Here is a 19,283-nt window from a genome sequence, read left to right on the forward strand (position 1 = left end):
TTCAGGTTATTTCCTTTATCATTTATGTACAAATTAAACAGCAATGGTCCCAGCACTAAACCTTGCGGCACACCACTAGTCATCTGTTTTTGCCTCAATTCTGCACCTCCATATACCACTTTTTGATATCTGTCCGGCAGCCACCCTTTTATCTACTTAACCAGTGTCATATCCATCCCCCATTTGTTCTAATTTTCATAATAGTGTTTCATGTGGTATTTCTGTCAAATGCCTCTGCAAAATCCTGCAAAATCATTGTGTAGCCATTTCCTTTATCTAACCCAGTGTTATTCTGTTATAAAAAGTTAATAAATTACTAAGACATGACCGACCCTTCACAAAGCCATGTTGACCTTCATACAGTATCATATTTTTATCTACCCATTCTTGAATTCTCTTTCTATTACCACCATTCCTGAGAGATACTGATTGGTCTATAATTTGCTATTGCAGTCTTAGAATCTCCCTCATGCAAAGGAATTATTTGCCCTCTTTCTGCTCCCTTGGAAATCTACCAGAGCTGAGACAAATTAAAGAGCCTAGTCAAAGGCATTGCCAGTTCCTTTGCACATTCTTGCAAAACCTTAGCTGATATTCCATTTAATCCTACAGCTGTATTTACATTGAGAATTTGCAATATCCTAAGAACCTCCAATTCATCCAGCTCCATTCCCACATTAGTATCTGTCACATAGGTTAAAGCAGTAACCTCCCTAGGATGATATACCCTTGCAAAGTGATCACTCAGTAACTGAACTGTTTTATCCACTTCTGTCTCCTCATGACTATCATCCCTCATTAAGGTTAATCTTCCATAATTATTCTTCCTCTTACTTGATACATAACAAAAGAACTCCTTGGGATTTCCTTTATTTGGGCTGCTTGGTTAGATCCTTCTCATAATCTGATTTTGCTTTCCTTGCCATGCTGGTCACCTTTTTCTTTATATACCCTCCACAGCATTTTCTTCTTCTGCAGCTCATGATATTACTCATCCATCTAACTCCTACCTGATTAACCCTCCTTACCCTTGGTATACAGTTTAATACTACTTCCTCTAGATCAGTGCTTCCCAAACTTCTGGATGTCAGGGCCCCCTTTACAAAAATTAAGTATCTCACGGCCCCCCTCGAAAAAAATCGTAATAGAGAGATATTTTACTATAATATTTATTTATATAATGCCTCCCCACACCATGACTGGAGTCATGGTATGGGGAGGCATTATGCTTAATGGGCATACCAAGCTACAGGTGCTAGAAAAAAGGGGCAATGACTGGTGAATGAGATTGCAAAGAAGTTCTTCAACATCATATTCAATTGTTCTTTGGTACTATATTAATTTCTATGAGATTTTATTCTCATAGAAATCTCTAAGAATTTATTTTTATGGATGACAGTGCCAAAACCCATCATATGCAAGCAGTGGAAATACTTCTGGAAACCAAGGATATTAATCGAATTCAGTGGCCAGCATGCTCCACAGATCTCATTCCCATAGGATACATTTGGGATGCATTGCTGCTTGAAATTTTCCTCCAGAAAACAAATAAGGCCTTATCCTTGCTTCGAAGGAGGAATGGGCCAGTTTATCTCAAGAACTCCTGAATCACTTGGTGCTAAGCATGGCACGACATTGTGAGAACTGCATTGCAGTTTGAGGTGGACATATTCCATACTGAAATGTCTCTCTGCATTGTTTTCTGTAAGCACTGTACATTAATTCCTTAACTATGTCCTTAAGAAATTTGTAACTTTTGCCAAAATTATATTGCAATTTAATTTATATGAAATTTATAACACATTTTTTGTGTAATATAATTTATTAATATGTCCATGTTTTGCTGTAATCATGAAAATCTTCTCATGTACAGGTAAAAATGTAGTTTGTCCTTAGCTTTTGGACATCAGTGTATCTTTGCAAAACCCAACATTATCATGGCATAGCCATCTCCCTAATCTAAAATTCTGATGTCACTCTATTATAAAATGTCAGTAAATTACTAAGGCACTGCCTACCTTTTACAATGTATGCTGCTTACCACGGAGTATTGTTTTTGCTTTTCATCCAGTACTGGATTTTATCTTTAACCAACTTTTCAAATACTTTAATCACCACTCCTGAAATGTGAATTGGTCTAATAAATGTGAATTGGTACATAAAGTTTTTATTACATAAAAGTTTTATGTAATGGAACTGCACATTTGTTTCTGGAGTTTTAGAGATGACACTACCTCATACAGTATTGACAGAAGCTACGCAAGGATTGAGAGTTGTGGATATGATTATCTCATCAGAGGATGGCATTATGAGGTATCAAACCTCCTCCAGTTGGTGAGAGTGACCATATGAAATGATTACCTAGGTGATTGCAAGCCATGTTAGGACTTCTTTGAGGAAAGGATATATTTGTGAAACTACAAGGCTGGTGATTATGAGAAACTAAGGAAACAGGTTGCAGCTATAGTGTGGAATGAAGAATTGGGTGAGAAAGGAGATCAGAGTTGCTTGAATGCTATTCAAGAACTGTCTAGTAGAAGCAATGTCTAAATGTATTCCAAAGGTCAGAAGAGTAAATAAGATAGGTGTAAAATGGATGAATGAAGAGATTAAACATGCAATACAGAGAAAAAAGAAAAAAAGGCATTATGGAGGCAACATAAGAGGAGTGGTAATGCCCAATTCCATGAGGAATAAAAAGAACAGGAAAGGATTGTAACTCAGTTGGTAAGAGTAGCAAAAGTTCAGTATGAGCAGCAGTTAGCTAATGAAGCAAAAGAAAAAAATAAATAATAATAAAAAAAAATCCTAGGGAGTTCTTTTGATATGTAGCGAGCCAAAAAAGGAATGATTATGGTAGGATGATATTGATTATAGAAAATGGTATAAGGACAACTGCTGCATACGATATACAAGGGGTTTCTGAAAAGTAAGGTAACACACTTTTTTTTTCAAGGATGTTTAATAATAGGAAGTCGAAATTATACATTAAGAAATAAGTGAACATGCACTACTTCTCTATAAAGTCTCCAAATTTATTGATGCACTTTGTTCCAACAATTGCTCAATTTACCAATATCAGTACCGAAGAAGTCTATGCCCACACCCAGTATCAAACGTTGCACCACCTGATGAGCTTCATCCATAGTGAAACGTGAAAAAACACCTTTCCAGAAGAAACACCTTTCTTCTGGAAAGGTGTTTCTTGAGGGGGGAAACGAAACAAATGGAAGTCTGAAGGCACTGAGTCTGGCATCCCTCATGCCACATCCCTCCCTGCCTGTAGCAGGCAGGGAGGGATGTGGCAGAGCTTCCCGATGATTACTGTGTAACTACTCATGAGTGGTGTGTGGAGTAGCATATCATTCACCACAATCATGCCACTTGTTGGGACTCCTGGTCATTTGCATCAAATGTTGGCTTTAGTTTTGTTCAACATTGCACAGTAATGCTCTGCATTGATTATTCCTCTGTTTGGCGAAGAAGTCTACCAACAGATTACCTTGCCAACCTAGAACACTGTGGCTATGGCTTTTCGGACAGTGGGAACAGTTTTTAATTTCTTTCGCATAGGAGACTGTGGATGTTTTCAGGTCATGGAGTCTTTTTTGCTCTCTCTCTGGATTCAAGTGATTAACCCATGTTTCATCTCCTGTGACTAGGTGAACAAGAAAATCTTTGCCTTTTTGCTCCTCTTGGGTGCTCTGACAATTGTCAGAGCACCCAGCAGAAGTGCACCTTTTGAAAAAGCCAAGGACATCATGAACAATTTGCCAGTTGTGCAATTCATGCAGTTTCACTTGTCAGTCTTCAAGAATGATGCCCTTAATGAGTGAAATGTTATCTTCTGTCTTGCTCGATGAAGGCCTGCCTGCCTGATGTTGGTCTTCAATATTACCATGACCCGCTTTAAATTTATCACACCAAAAACACACCTGCTTCTTTGACATCACCTTTTTGCCATACACAGCAACAAGTTCATAGTGAATGTCATTTGGTGAAGCCCCTTTTCCTTTCAAAACACGAATAACTTCACAGACACCTATTTTGGACCACCTCCCACGGTAGCTACCATCTTGCAACTGGAATTAGCTGTGAGGCAACAGTGGTGGCATACTGCAGTGGCAGCCTTTTGGAATATTAACAGGTCTACCTGCCTACCTTGTTTTATCTCATTCCCTTTCACCATTATTAAGGGAAAAAAATGTGTTGCCCTACTTTTCAGAAACCCCTTTTAGTCTGAGATATTTAATGAGAAGTACATAAAGATCTTTCATTCTTTTGAATTTGACATCAACAAGAGTTTGAGAGCAGTGAATGAGACTGACTGTGAGTGAGTGAGCAAGAGGTATATAGGAAATTGAGTACACTTGATGTTAATAAGGTGGTGAGACATAATGTTACATCATTATATATTTTGAAGGAATGTGCCAGGGAGTTGACATATTTGTTTAATATAAGTCTAACATTGGGCCAAGTTCCAAAGCAATGGAAGGTCACATCATAAGTAAAGGGGTAGAACTAAAGCATCAAATTATAAGCCAATCTGTCGGTCAGGTATTATGGTTCAAGTGTTGGAGAATCCAGTGAGAACCAGGATCCAGAATTAGGTTGACAACAGCAGTATTATTTTGAAGGAATTATCTTTGATGGACAGCATGGATTTGCTAAAGGCAGGTCATGTTGTACTATTATTATTATAATAGTGTCTCCATGGAGTCAAAAGACTCGTTGCAGGAGACCCTACATTTACATACTAACCATTATTCACACAATACTTATCATACTCCTCCTTAAACTCGTTCATAGACAAAACACTCACAACCCCCCCCCTCTAGCAATGCATTCCACATATCCACCATCCTCCAAGAAAAAAAATCTAATCCTAACACCTTTATTAACCACTCTTACATAGAAGGATCTTAATAGTATATAGGAAATAGTTAACAGATATTTAAGGAAACCAGTATCAGATTTCATACTCTGTGTTAAGAGAATAAATCATGTGGAAGTTGGATGCTTCAGTAGAATAAAGTAGGAGCTGCATAAAATAGAAAATATTGTGGAGGGTATATAAGGAGAAAGATGGTCAATAGATCTCAAGCAGGCAAGATGAATGAAAAGCAAGGTTGGTGAGGAAGGGAAGGCAGAAATAGATTATGAAAAGAAATTAGCCATGCTGGCCTAATGAAATCCCAAAGAATTCTTTTGCTACATAGCAAGCAAAAGGAAGAATAGATGCAGAAGGATACTTTTATTGAATGCTGATAGTAGGAAGTTGACAGAAGCAGAAGAATTATTTGAACTGCTGAGTGATCACTTTGCATATGTCCAACCCAGATAGAATGCAGTGAATGATGTGACATAGATCAATATAAGAATAGAGGTGAATGAATTGGATATATTTAAAATGTTAAGGAATCCCAGTGTAAATACAGCCATGGGATTGGATGAGATATCAGTCCAGGAGTAATGGGAAAGTACAAGAGAGATGGCAGTGCAGTCTCAGCACGCTGTCATAGTCCTGAAAAGTTGAAGAAAAGCAAGATATTTCTGTACACACAGCAGGAGACTTCAAGATGGGGAGGGTATCAAAATGTAAATTGGTTAATTTCTCAGGAATTATTATTATCTTAAGACCAGTTGCAGACTTATCTAACAGAGAAATTGCATTACCACATCCAACTGTCTGGCATGTGTCGAAGTGCTGTTTACTGCTCAAACCATACCGCCTACAGCTGGTTCACGCTCTTCATGCAAATTACAAGGTAAAGCATGTCGAATTTTGTGATCATATGTTCCAAAACATGGAAGATGACACTTTTCTGTCGCATTTAATTTTCAGTGACGAGGCGACATTCCACCTAAGCGGGAAAGTAAACCAACAAATGTTCACATATGGGGGCTACAAAATCCCCATGAAACATTGTAATATGAGAGGAACTTCCTGAAAGTTATCCAACTGTCTGACATGTGTCGAAGTGCTGTTTACTGCTCAAACCATACCGCCTACAGCTGGTTCACGCTCTTCATGCAAATTACAAGGTAAAGCATGTTGAATTTTGTGATCATATGCTCCAAAACATGGAAGATAACACTTTTCTGTCGCATTTAATTTTCAGTGACGAGGCGACATTCCACCTAAGCGGGAAAGTAAACCAACAAATGTTCACATATGGGGGCTACAAAATCCCCATAAAACATTGTAATATGAGAGGAACTCCCTGAAAGTTAATGTGTTTTGTGCCTTATTGAGAACAAAGGTTTATGGACCTTTTTTTTTTTTTTTTGCTGAAGAGACCGTTACTGGGGTAACGTATCTGGACATGCTTGAAAACTGTCTTCTTCCTCAAGTGAATGAAGATTCAGAAGACGTCATTTTCCAACAGGACGGAGCTCCACCCCATTGGCACCAGGATGTTCGAGATTTTCCCAATGGATAGGTCACATCAGGAATGAAGACCTGGCACTTTCTGGCCCCAAAGATCTCACACCATATGACTTTTTCTTGTGGGAGGTTTGTAAAAGAAGCAGTTTATGTACAACCCCTACCAACAACTTTGGTTGACCTAAAAAAAATGTATCACAACTGCAGTGAACTCCATGACGCAAGACATCCTTCTTCGGATATGGGATGAATTCAGCTACTGTCTTGATGTTATCCGTGCAGCCGGAGCAGGAAGGGGGGACACATTGAACATCTATAAACTTTATTGTGAGTATAATCAAATATACTTTACACCATATTTGTCACTAGTTCTGTGTTTGATATATAGACTTACAAAATTGAGTCCATCTTTTTGAATCACTCTGTATAGCTTCCTGGGATGACCTCTTGTTCTTCTCCGAATCTCCCACCATTTTATTAAAAACCTCTTCGATATCAATCCTATAACAATCCCTTACCAACTTCTGCATCTATATATCACTCCTCTTCCTCCTGTCCGCTAAACTCTCAAATTGCATCAACTCAACCTTTCTTCATATTCAACATTCCAGAAACCAGAAATTATTTTGGTCAATTGCCTCTGGACACTCTCCAACATCTCTTCATCCTTTTTGAAAACCATGTCATCCAATCTGTGCATGTGGCCTAATCAGAGCCTTATAAAATGAAACCAGAATCTCCTTACTTCTATAAGTGAGTTTCCTCTGCATCATGACTTTCAGAAGGCAAAGTCTTCTGAAATTCTGCCATGCCAGAATTTCTCGTGTTGTTCCTCACAATTTTGGTAATGTGAGAGGGTGGTCTGAAAAAATGAATTTATAATTTCAAAATTATTTTTATTTTTAAACATAATATCCCTTAAAACTAATACATTTATTCCAGTGATGCTCCAGTGCCATTATTCCATCCCTGTAGTAGTTCAAAATATGCCTCTAAATCATCTCTTGATTCGAAGAAAAACACTGACTAGTGAGGAAGAGTTTTAGTTTTGGGAAGAGATAGAAATCAGAGGGAGCCAAATATGGGAAATAGGGTGGATGTTCCAACAATTCATAGTGCAGATCCCTTAATTTTCCCATTACCAAAATGCCTCTGTGGGCAGGTGCATTGTCCTGATGAAAGATGATTTTTTTCTTTTGAAAACTAGGTATTTTATTATGAATTTTTTCATTTAGTCTGATTAAAAGATTGGAATAATATTCCCTGGTTATGGTTTTACCCTTTTCAAGATAATTAATAAACAAAATGCCTTTAGCATCCCAGAACACAGATTCCATGACCTTTCCTGCTGATGGAACCGACTTTGTCTTCTTTGGTGCTGAACAACCAGCTTCTGTCCACTGTTTTGATTGTTTGGATTCTGGTGTGTAATGGAGAATCCATGTCTCATCCATAGTAAATAATTGACGCACAAAATCAGTTTTATTCTTGTTAAAACGCTGCAAGCACTGTTCAATTATTTTCAGTATAGATTTTCAGTGAAAATGCACTTGCTAAAATGAGTGTGCATTTTTGATCTGCTGTGAGCAAGCTTGGCACCCGTCTTGTGCAAAACGTTTTCATTTGCAATTCTTCATGCAATATATATCCTACATGTTCTTTTGAAATGCCTATAGTCTCAACAATTTCATGCACTTTGACTCGCTGGTCATCCAATACCATATCATGCACTTGATCAATGATTTCTGGTGTTGTTACACTTTTTGGGCATCCTTCACGTAGATCATCTTCAAGGCTGGTATGGCCATTCTTAAACTCGGCAGCCTATTTCTTAACTGTCGAAAAATGAAGGAGAAGAGTGCCCATAAACATTTATGAACTTTGAATGAATTTCTTCTGGCGTTAAACCTTCTTTTACAAAGAATTTTATAGCTGCAACTCAATTTTATCCATTTCAAGGGATACAGACAATACTTCTGCTTCAGACAGCTGTATAAAAAAAACTACTTGATAGAATGACTTGCAATTTCATATGGATGCTATGCTTATGACAGATGTATCAACCTAGAAAAAAAAAGTTGTGCCGATAGTCTTGCCATTTATGGTCGAGGCCAAGAACTTTTCAGACCACCCTTGTATGTCTTCTAAATTTCAGATTCATATCCACCATCACCCCCATGATCCCTTATTTCCTCCACCTCCAACAATATATCCCCACCAAGAGTAAATTCTACATCCATCTTTGTCTTCCAAATTTTAAAACCTTATTCAAGTCTTTTGTAAGGCCACAACATCTTCTCTATTCTTCATAGAGAAGATGTTGTGGCCCAACTTTGCATCATCTGCAAGCAGCTGTATATCCCCATTTAAATCTTTCCCAGTATCATTAACATACAGTTTAAATAGCCATGGCCCCAAAACAAACTTCTGAGGTACTCCACTAGTGATTTCCTCTTCTGGGATGTTGCCCCCCAATACAATTGGAGACTGGCTGTCTGATAGGTATCAGACAGCCAGTCTCCAATCCAATGCACTAGCCTAATATCAACCCCCATCTGTCATAGTTTGACTATCAACTTGTCATGTGGTAATCAATCAAAAGCCTTTGCAAAGTTTAAGTATGCTGTGTACCATCTCCCATATCTAATGCTGCTGTCATCTTATTATAATAAGTAAGTAGATTACTAAAACATGACTTCCCTTTAACTTAAATCCATGCTGTCCATCAAAGATAATATCATTGTTGTCAACCCATTTCTGGATTAGTGGTTAATTATTATTATTATTATTATTACCCAAGACTGAGATGGAGTCAAAGACTCATCCGGGAAGTCCTTTTATCATACACACAGCTCATCATACCCTGCTTGAGCTGCACTCAAATTCTCTTTGAGAAAAAAACCTGTTTCTCACCCCCCCTATTCACACCCTGGATAGGATATTGGAAAATTTGGTTATTGGCAGAAGTCAAGAATGGATGCATAGGAATATGATACTCTGTAGAGTTATAGCTTTGTGAAGGGAAGATCTTTTAATTTTCTTACTTTCTGCAATAATGTGACATTTGATCTGAATAAGTGAAAAGTCTACACCATGATACTGCTGAACTTTGCAAAAATATTTTAGTAGGATACTATATGAAATCATGTTACATAAGTTGGAGCAAATAAAGATGGGCATGAAGCTGGTAATGTATAAGAGAGCAGCTGAAGGAGAGACATCAGAGAGTCAGTCAAAGAGAAGACAGATAACCAAGTTGTCAGACTCTGCACTTAAGCTGCTACTATTCGGTTTCTGCATTAATGGGATTGATTTGAAGAGGTGGAAGGATATTCAGTTGTTTGATATGATTGCAAACTGAGGAATAAGGCAATAATTAATCAAGATGTTCTTTCAGAATGATTACATTACATTTACATTGATAGTGTTAGCAGAGGATAATGGCTGCCAGTTCAGCATATCAATATGCCAAGTTGATATGCTGAAGCGAGTGATGGAGTTAAAGTTCAGAGGTCATATTACAAAAAATCATCATCAAGTTCTTGATCTCAGGGAGTGTACAGAATATTATGACAGTACTATTTGAAAAAATTATTACTAACTTCCAATCAACAATTTTCATTCAAACTAATCTGTTATCTCTCATGACTCCAGTGTTATCAGATCTGATATTTCTCTCTTCTAAGATACTTTTTACTGTATCAATCCACATATATATCTTGGTCTTCCTCTTGCTAACCTAGCAAAACATGCTTGTTTTGCTAATCTTTCCTTTCCCATTTTATTTAAATGACCATACCATCTGAGATTAGCTCTGCTAACACATTCCTGAAGACTAATAATTGCAAGTTCTTTTATATCTTCATTTTATAATATGATACTGCCATTGATGCCATCTGTTCACTCCACTAATCTTTCTCATAAATCTCATATCTGTGATCTCCAGTCTGATTATGCGTTTTGTGTCTAACCTGTTCTCAGGTCCATAAATTAGAAAATTATTTGAACACTGTTTGTATATAGCTGATTTTAGTATTTTGACTAATTTCTCTCTTATTCCATATAAATTTATTCAGTTTACTTCCTATCATGCAAGCTTTACTAATTATGTTGTCAATTTCCATATTTAATTTGCCATCTTCACTACAAACTGGGCTTGAATAGCTGAAATGTTGTTCTATAGGTTTACTATTCAGGATACAATTGATATATTTTCATTGTCTTTTTATTGTTGATTTTCATACCAAATTTATTACAACAGTTATTCAGTTTAGTCAGGGAATCTTGCTGACTTATGCTGCAAGATAAATAACAGTAGAAATAATGTGCACCCTTGAGCTCACCTGATTTAACATCAAACCATCAATTCTGACTGCTGACTTACAGCTTAAATAGATAGTCTGTATTGCTTGATATAATGTCCATTTTACACAATATAACTCTAATGCTTTGAAGAGCTTTCCTCATGGTACCTTGTCATATGCCTTTTTCAGATCAACAAAACTTAAATATAATTGTTGATGTTATATTCCCAAGCTTTCTCAACTAATTGTCTTGTTAAATTGAAAATCTGATCATGACAACCTCTTTTTGTCCTGAATCATGTCACCTAATGGCGACATGAAAATTGAAGATAAAGATATTCTAGATGTCTGGAGTAATTACTTTGAAAGATTATTATTATTATTTAAGTTTACAAGGAGTCAAAAGACTCATCGCAGGAGGTCCTTCAGAGGAAACACAGTCTTTCATACCACTCCTTAAACTCATTAACCGTTCTCGCTCTCACCACTCTATCAGGCAATGCATTCCATGGTTCAACCACCTCCATGAAAAGAAACCACTCCTCACCTTCTTTTTCACAGTTTCCTTTCGTTACTCACAGGGATAGCCCTTTGTCATCACTCCTTCCCGCTGTTCAACCAAGCGAAAGAACTCCCCAGTGTCAACCCTGTAAACACCTCTCAACAGTTTAAAAGTCTCAATCATGTCACCTCTCCTTCTATCCACCAAACTCTGCAGTCCACATTCCCTCAGCCAGTCCTCATAACTAACATTGTACAGTCCTGAAACTGTCTTTGTTATCTGCCTCTGTACCCTTTCCACAGTTAATTTCTCCCCTTCAAATCCTGGGGACCAAATCCGAGAACAATAGTCTAAGTGTAGTCTGATCAGGGTCTCATACAATGGATTGATAACTGTTTTATCTCTGCAGGTCAGCATCTTTCTCATTATTACAGCAATCCTGTGTATTACTTTCACCACCTTTGCAATATGTCCCTTGAATTTCAAGTTTCTATCAATCATCAACCCCAGATCTCTTGTCTCTCCTACTTCTTCCAGTATATCTCCTCCAATAGAGTATACAACATCCCATCGATGTGTCCCAAACCTCAAGCCCTTACATTTTGCTGTATTGAACCGACTCTCCCATTCATTTGCCTAGCATATTCAAGTCCTCTTGCATGACTACCACATCTGCACTATTACTAACCCTTCCCAGCTTCACATCATCTGCAAACAGCTGAACATCCCCCTGAAATTCACTGACAATGTCATTGATGTAAAGGTTAAACAATATAGTTCCCAGTACTGAGCCCTGTGGGACCCCACTTGTAACCCTCTGCCTCCTTGAAACTGCCCCACCATACACAATTCTCTAATACCTATCAGACAGCCAATTCTGAATCCAGTTGACCAACCTGACATCCAAACCCATGTGCTGCAACTTAAATATCAGCATGTCATGTGGCACCTCAAATGCCTTTTCAAAATCTGAAAAAATGGCAGTATATGCCTTTCCCCTCATCTACTGCTCTTGCAACTTTATTATAAAAGGCTAGCATATCAGTAAAACAAGAGCGCCCCCCCCCTCACCAATCCATGTTGACTCTCACAGATAACATTACCCTCATCTGCCCAATGTTGTATACGGTCCCTAACTAATTTCTCCAAGATCTTAACAACTACTGATGACATAATAATTATTATGTGTCAGTGCTTATAATTAGACACTTCCAGTCTGCTACCACCTTATGCAATGGCACTATCTTACCTTCCTTCCATTCCCTGGGCACCTTTCCTGTAGCCAGACTTTCATTGAAAAGCCAGGTCAAAGGACCTGTCATTTCCTTAGCGCATTCTCTCAAAACTCACGGTGAAATACCATCCAGTCCCACAACTTTACTGATATCCAGAGTACTCAGTATTTGGAACACATTCTCCTCCTGCACCTCTAAACCTCGAACCTGCCCTATCCCTCTAGTATTAAAATTTACTCCTCCAGGATGAAATACACCAATAAAGTGTTCATTGAACAACTTCACTATGTCTTCTGCATCAGTCACTCTATTCCCATTTTTATCCCACAATGTCATTTTTCCACAATCATTTTTCCTCTTACTGGCCACATAGCTGAAAAATTCCCTAGGATTTTCTTTGGATCTTACGGCCAATCTCTTCTCATATTCCAGTTTTGCCTTCCTTACCATACTAGTCACTCTCCTGGCCTGTGTCGTATACTCTTCATGCATCTTCTCTTCACCTGTCTCCTTATATCTCTTTCATAGCCTCTTTTTTACATGCAGCTCCTGTTTAATATTGTTTGTCATCCACTTTATACCAGATTGTGTACTCTTTTTCACTTGTGGAATAAAGCTTACTATTGCTGCTAACAAATATTCCTTCACAGTTTCCCAAGCATTAATGATATCCAGGCCTTTCAATTCTTCCCTCCATGAAACTTCCCCAAGTTGATGTCTAAGACTATTATAATCACCTGCCTTATAATTCCACATATATTCCCATCTCTTTGATATTCCTGCATGTCTATTCATCTTTCAAGTCAAAACCACATGGCCACTCTCTCCAACTGGTGGAAGAGATGTCATCTCACTTATTATGAGCTCTTCTGATGCTATGAGCTAATCCAAAACTCTTGAACCTCTTGTTCCCTCTATTACATGTTGCCTAAGATATTTGTCCATCAAGAATTCTAGAAATTCCATTCCCTTATTGCCACATGCATCTTCCTCTCCCCAATATATACTGCTGTAGTTAAAATCTCCCATAACAATCATTCTTCTTGCACTTACCAAACTCAACTGTCTAAACATCTCCTGGTCCCCACCCTCTGCGCTCCTTGGTTTGTAGCAACACCCCACTAAATATCCCATCTTGGCTATCTCTACCTCACACCATATGCTTTCAAAATCATTAGTGTTACTGACTTCCAAAGCCTCCACTCTTAGAGGACATAAGTCGTCACTTATCATAAGCAGTACTCCACCACCACTTTTTCCCTTTCTATCCTGCTGAAAAATGCTGTACCCTGCTACTTCTATTCCTGTTATATCCTCTTCTGTCAACCACGTCTCAGTGATCTCAATAATCTTTGGCCAGACTGATGCTATCAGCACCACCAATTCCTTTATTCTCGGATACTCCTGGCATTAGTATAAAGCATAAAAATGCTACTATTTCTATACCCAGCATTATCCCCTCTAGAATCCACTGGGCTCAGCGTTACCTGATGTTGTCCCCCTTCTCCCAAGTACCCTTTCCCACAGAAGGCCAACCCTGCTACTATCCACCTTGAGCATTCTAATTTCCCTTCATTGACACATTGACTCGTTCAGAATTGCTGTTCTGATGCCTACGTCCTTCCTCATTCAAATGCAAATGGTCTCTCGCATACAATTCCTCTCTGTCCTCGAAGCATCCACATATTCTGTTCCTCTCTTCTGACACATTCTAGCTATTATGTTATTCAATATTACTGCTCTTCTGCTCAGTTCGTCACAATCATACCTAGGTAACATGCACATTACCTTTCCTCTCTGCGTCTTCTTTCGTACTACCTCAAGCAAGAATTGCATATCTCTTGCTGCCAATTTACATTTCCTCTCAAGTCATTTGTTCCTACCATCACAATCATCTCATCCACCCTTTCACTTCTCTTAATTGCCATAGCCACACTTTCTGTTGTTCCTCCAGGCAAACACTCCTCACGCATCCTATCTTGCATACCACAGATCATTGAGCCACCATACATTACACCTCTTAGCATTCTCTCTTTCCTACTGTTTCCATTCTCTCCTCTCCTATCATTCCCATAACTCTCTCTCTCATTCCCTCTCTTCCACTTTTCCTATTCATCTTATTCTCTCCTCTTCTATTGTTCACACAACTCTCTCCCATTCCCTCTCTTTCACTTTTCCTATTCATCCTATTCTCTCCTCTGCTATTGTTCACATAACTCTCTCTCATTCCCTCTCTTCTGCTGTTCCCATTCTCTCCTCTTCTATCATTCCCATGCCTCTCTCTCTCATTCCCTCTCTTCCACTTATCCTGTTCTCTACTCTTCTATCATTCCCATACCTCTCTCTCTCTCATTCCCTCTCTTCCACTTATCCTGTTCTCTCCTCTTCTATTGTTCACATTTTCTCCTCTTCTATCATTCCCATACCTCTCTCTCTCATTCCCTCTCTCCTACTGTTCCATTCTCTCCTCTTCTATCATTCCCATACCTCTCTCTCTCTCTCATTCATCTCATTCACCCTTTCATCCCCTCTTAATTGCCATAGCCACGCTTTCTATTGTTCCTCCAGGCAAACACTCCTCACACATCCTGTCTTGCACACCACAGATCATTGAACCACCATTCATTACACCTCTTAGCATTTCCTCTACTGTTTCCGTTCTTTCCTCTTCTATCATTCCCATCTCTCTCTCTCTCTCTCATTTCCTCTCTTCCACTTTTCCTATTCTCTCCTCTTCTATTGTTCACATAACTCTCTCTCATTCCCTCTCTTCTACTGTTCCCATTCTATCCTCTTCTATCATTCCCATACCTCTCTCTCATATCCCTGTCTTCTACTGTTTCTATACTCTCCTATTCTATCATTCCCAAACCTCTCTCTCTACTGCTTCTATTCTCTCCTATTTTATCACTCCCAAATCTCTCTCTCATTCCCTTTCTCCTACTGCTTCTATTCTCATCTATTCTATCATTCCCAAGCCTCTCTCTCATTCCCTCTCTCCTACTGCTTCTATTCTCTCCTCTTCTATCATTCCCAAAACTTTCTCTCACTCCTACTCTGATTCGCCTTGCATACATCTCTTCCATTCTCCTAATCTCATCTTTCATATTTCTCATCTCGTTCACAAGATATTCCACCTCCTCTTTCAACTCATCTATCCCTTTCTGCAAGTTAGTCACTCTTACTTGCCATTCATTTACCCAATCAAAACCATCTCCATAAACTTCACAGTCATTCAAGCCTTCCACACTCCTAACTCTTATTTCTCATTCATGCTTTGCTCATCATTCCCTCCTATCACAATACTCATCTCCTGACATTCATTTCACATCCCTGAAGCAACTAGGTCAGTTATCGATATATTCAATTCATTAATTTCCTCCCACCGTCTGCATTTTGTGCATATATGCACTCCCCCCCCTCTCACCCACCACATATCCAACTCCCAGGAAGCATACATGCCGCAATCACTGCATGCCACAAAGTCCTTTATTATATTATATTGCATATAATAGAGATCTTAAATGCTGAAGGACTGGTGACACAACATTTGTGATTGCAGTTGTGTCCACCATCATTCCTTACTGCCAAGTGCATAACTCTTCCAGTCTGCTAAATTACTAAATGAAACAAGCAGCAGCAATGGTAGAAAACTTCCAATAGGAATGCAGTTAGGAATAGATATATTCATTATTTAAATTAAGGGGATATTAGATTAGATCCCACATTGTTTTAAAACCAAATAAGAAACTCAAAGATTGGAATCAGAGAGTTTCATGCCAAATATATATATATATATAGTATAACAATAGTATAAAAAACTATAAAAGTATCGGCAAATACTAGCATGAGCTAATGCAAGTAGTCCTAGAGCATAGTACAAACACGGGCAACTCTTTGGAAAGGTGAGTAAAGTTCTGATCGCTATTCTTGGTATTTTCCATAATGTAAAAACACATTTCCTAGGAAATGTATGCTTTTATTACATTATGACGGGAGGTCAGTACCCAGACCGGTTTCAGCCTTATGAATAAATAAAGCCGTCTCTAAAAATTCGGATGATCCCTAGGCCACTCAATTGTGGGAAAAGACCGTCCATCTCAGTGTTGGCTCCATTCAGTGATGGCCTTCCACCCACTGCCACAACCGAGCAGAACCACTCATATTCCGAAGAAAGGCATTCACCGACAAATCCCCTCACTGGGCCGTGCCGGAAAACACTTTCCCCGGAGACTCAAATTGCTCCCTTAAGACAAAAACCTTAAGAGAGCGAACTCATATTAGCATCTCACCAGTTTCAGCCATTATTGAGGCTTCATCAGTGAGTAGCTAGTCCAAATTAATACCAAAGGGTATAGCGAAAAGAACTTATATACTCTGCTATACGAGTTGTCCAAAAGGTGCACCCATTAAGTTACTTAAATATAAAGAGTCAACAGGCTTCATTTCGGCGATATAAACATTATTTAAATTACGGGGATATTAGATCCCACATTGTTTTAAAACCGAATAAGAAACTCAAAGATTGGAATCAGAGAGTTTCATGCCAAATATAGTATAAAAAATTATAAAAGTATCAGCAAATACTACCATGAGCTAATGCAAGTAGTCCTAGAGCGTAGTACAAACATGAGCAACTCATTGCAAAGGTGGATAAAGTTCTGATCGCTATTCTTGGTATTTTCCATAATGTAAAAATACATTTCCTAGGAAATGTATGCTGTTATTACATTATGGTGGGAGGTCACTATCCAGACCGATTTCAGCCTTTTTTGAGGCTTCATCAGTGAGTAACTAGACCAAATTAATACCAAAGCGTATAGCGAAAAGAACTTATATACTCTGCTAACGAGTTGTCCAAAAGGTGCACCCATTAAGTTACTTAAATATAAAGAACTTTACCCACAATCAGAACTTTACCCACCTTTGCAACAAGTTGTCCGTGTTTGTACTACGCTCTAGGATTACTTGCATTAGCTCATGCTAGTATTCGCCGATACTTTTATAGTTTTTTATACTATGTACTATATAGTAAAAAATATAGTAATATAGTAAAATATAGTAAAGTATATATTCGGCATGAAACTCTCTAATTCCAATCTTTGAATTTCTTATTCGGTTTTAAAACAATGTGGGATCTAATATCCCCTTCATTTAAATAATGTTTATATCACCGAAATGAAGCCTGTTGGCTCTTTATATTTAAGATATATTCATACTTAAAGCAGAAAGGGAAACATGGAAAGGCAGCTGGAGTAGATAAAATTCAACTGGAAATGTTCTAATATGGAGGTATAAATTCTAGTAGCAAGGCTTATACGTTGGTCATACATAACTGGTAATTAGTTTACGGAATTAACAATGCATATAAAGTATATTAATTAAAGGTAACTTTAATAAATAACTTCTATATTTTGGCAACGTCACGTTGCCATCTTCAGGAACATAAAGATATGGTATGTGCACGCAGGCACTAACAAAAGCAAATGAGTAAGAAAGCAAGAAACTAATATTGTTCCTAAAGTCCTAATGGTACCCTCTGGCAGGCTAATTTGGTTGTCTTAGCAGTTGGGCTGAAGTTCTCATAATGTAAGTCTCCCAAATTTGGGGTAGTTTCATGCACCCAAATTTGTTGAGGTTAGGCACGTTTTTTAGAGCTGCTGAAGATTCCTTGAATAATCTTTCGTATTTAAACTTGCTGCGGTGTATTATTTTTGTTTTCTTCCAACAAATTCTTTAGGAACAGTATTAGTTTCTTGCTTTCTTCCTCATTTGCTTTTGTTAGTGCCTGCGTGCACATACCATATCTTTATGTTCCTGAAGATGGCAACGTGATGTTGCCGAAATATAGAAGTTATTTATTAAAGTTACCTTTAATTAATTATACTTTATATGTGTTGTTAATTCCGTAAACTAATGCTGAGAAAATAACCAATATCCTCAAAAAATATGACCTTACTTCTTGTTACAGACCATATAAAAAGTTGGCATCCCTTATCCGCTCTACCAAAGACCAACCACTTCCCCTAGACCTATCTGGTGTATACCAGGTCCCTTGCAGCTGCAAATTGTCCTACTTTGGCCAAACAGGCAGAACAACAAATATCAGGATTTCAGAACACAAAGACTACATCCGGTTTCACCAGTACAGCTGCTCTGGGTGGCAGACCATGCCTTAGATACCCACCATAGAATTTGTTGGAAGAAAACAAAAATAATACACCGCAGCAAGTTTAAATATGAAAGATTATTCAAGGAATCTTCAGCAGCTCTAAAAAACGTGCCTAACCTCAACAAATTTGGGTGCATGAAACTACCCCAAATTTGGGAGACTTACATTTTGAGAACTTCAGCCCAACTGCCAAGTCAACCAAATTAGCCCACCAGAGGGCACCATTAGAACTTTAGGAACAATAATAGTTTCTTGCTTTCTTCCTCGTTTGCTTTTGTTAGTGCCTGCGTGCACATACCATATCTTTATGTTCCTGAAGATGGCAACGTGACGTTGCCGAAATATAGAAGTTATTTATTAAAGTTACCTTTAATTAATATATTTTATATGCGTTGTTAATTCCGTAAACTAATTACCAGTTATGGAGATATAAAAGCTTTTCAGTGTTTGCAATGCATAATTCAGAAGGCATGGTCAGAGAGAGAGTTGAATTCCAGATGATTGGAGTAGAGCTGTCCTAGTAGCCATCTATAAAAAGGGAAATAAAACTGAATGTGAGAATTACAGAGATATTTCCCTACTGAGTGTTCCTGGTAAGATTTATGCAAGTATGTGTGAGAAACCGCTAAGAAAAATTGTGAAAGGGAAGCTTGGTGAAGAACAAGCTAGATTCAGGCCAAAA

At 38.1% G+C, this 19,283-nt stretch overlaps 1 protein-coding gene across 1 annotated transcript in view; it reads left to right on the forward strand.

The window, feature by feature from the left end:
- The window catches only part of LOC150110257 (dynein axonemal heavy chain 5-like), a 972,373-nt gene that overhangs the window by 433,439 nt on the left and 519,651 nt on the right, over positions 1-19,283 (forward strand). The gene's annotated exons all lie outside the window — the stretch shown is intronic.

This window comes from Typopeltis vanoorti, chromosome 1 (assembly GCF_054136105.1).
Source record: "Typopeltis vanoorti isolate ZY-2024b chromosome 1, IOZ_Tvanoo_1.0, whole genome shotgun sequence".
NCBI classification, from domain to species: Eukaryota; Metazoa; Arthropoda; class Arachnida; order Uropygi; family Thelyphonidae; genus Typopeltis; species Typopeltis vanoorti.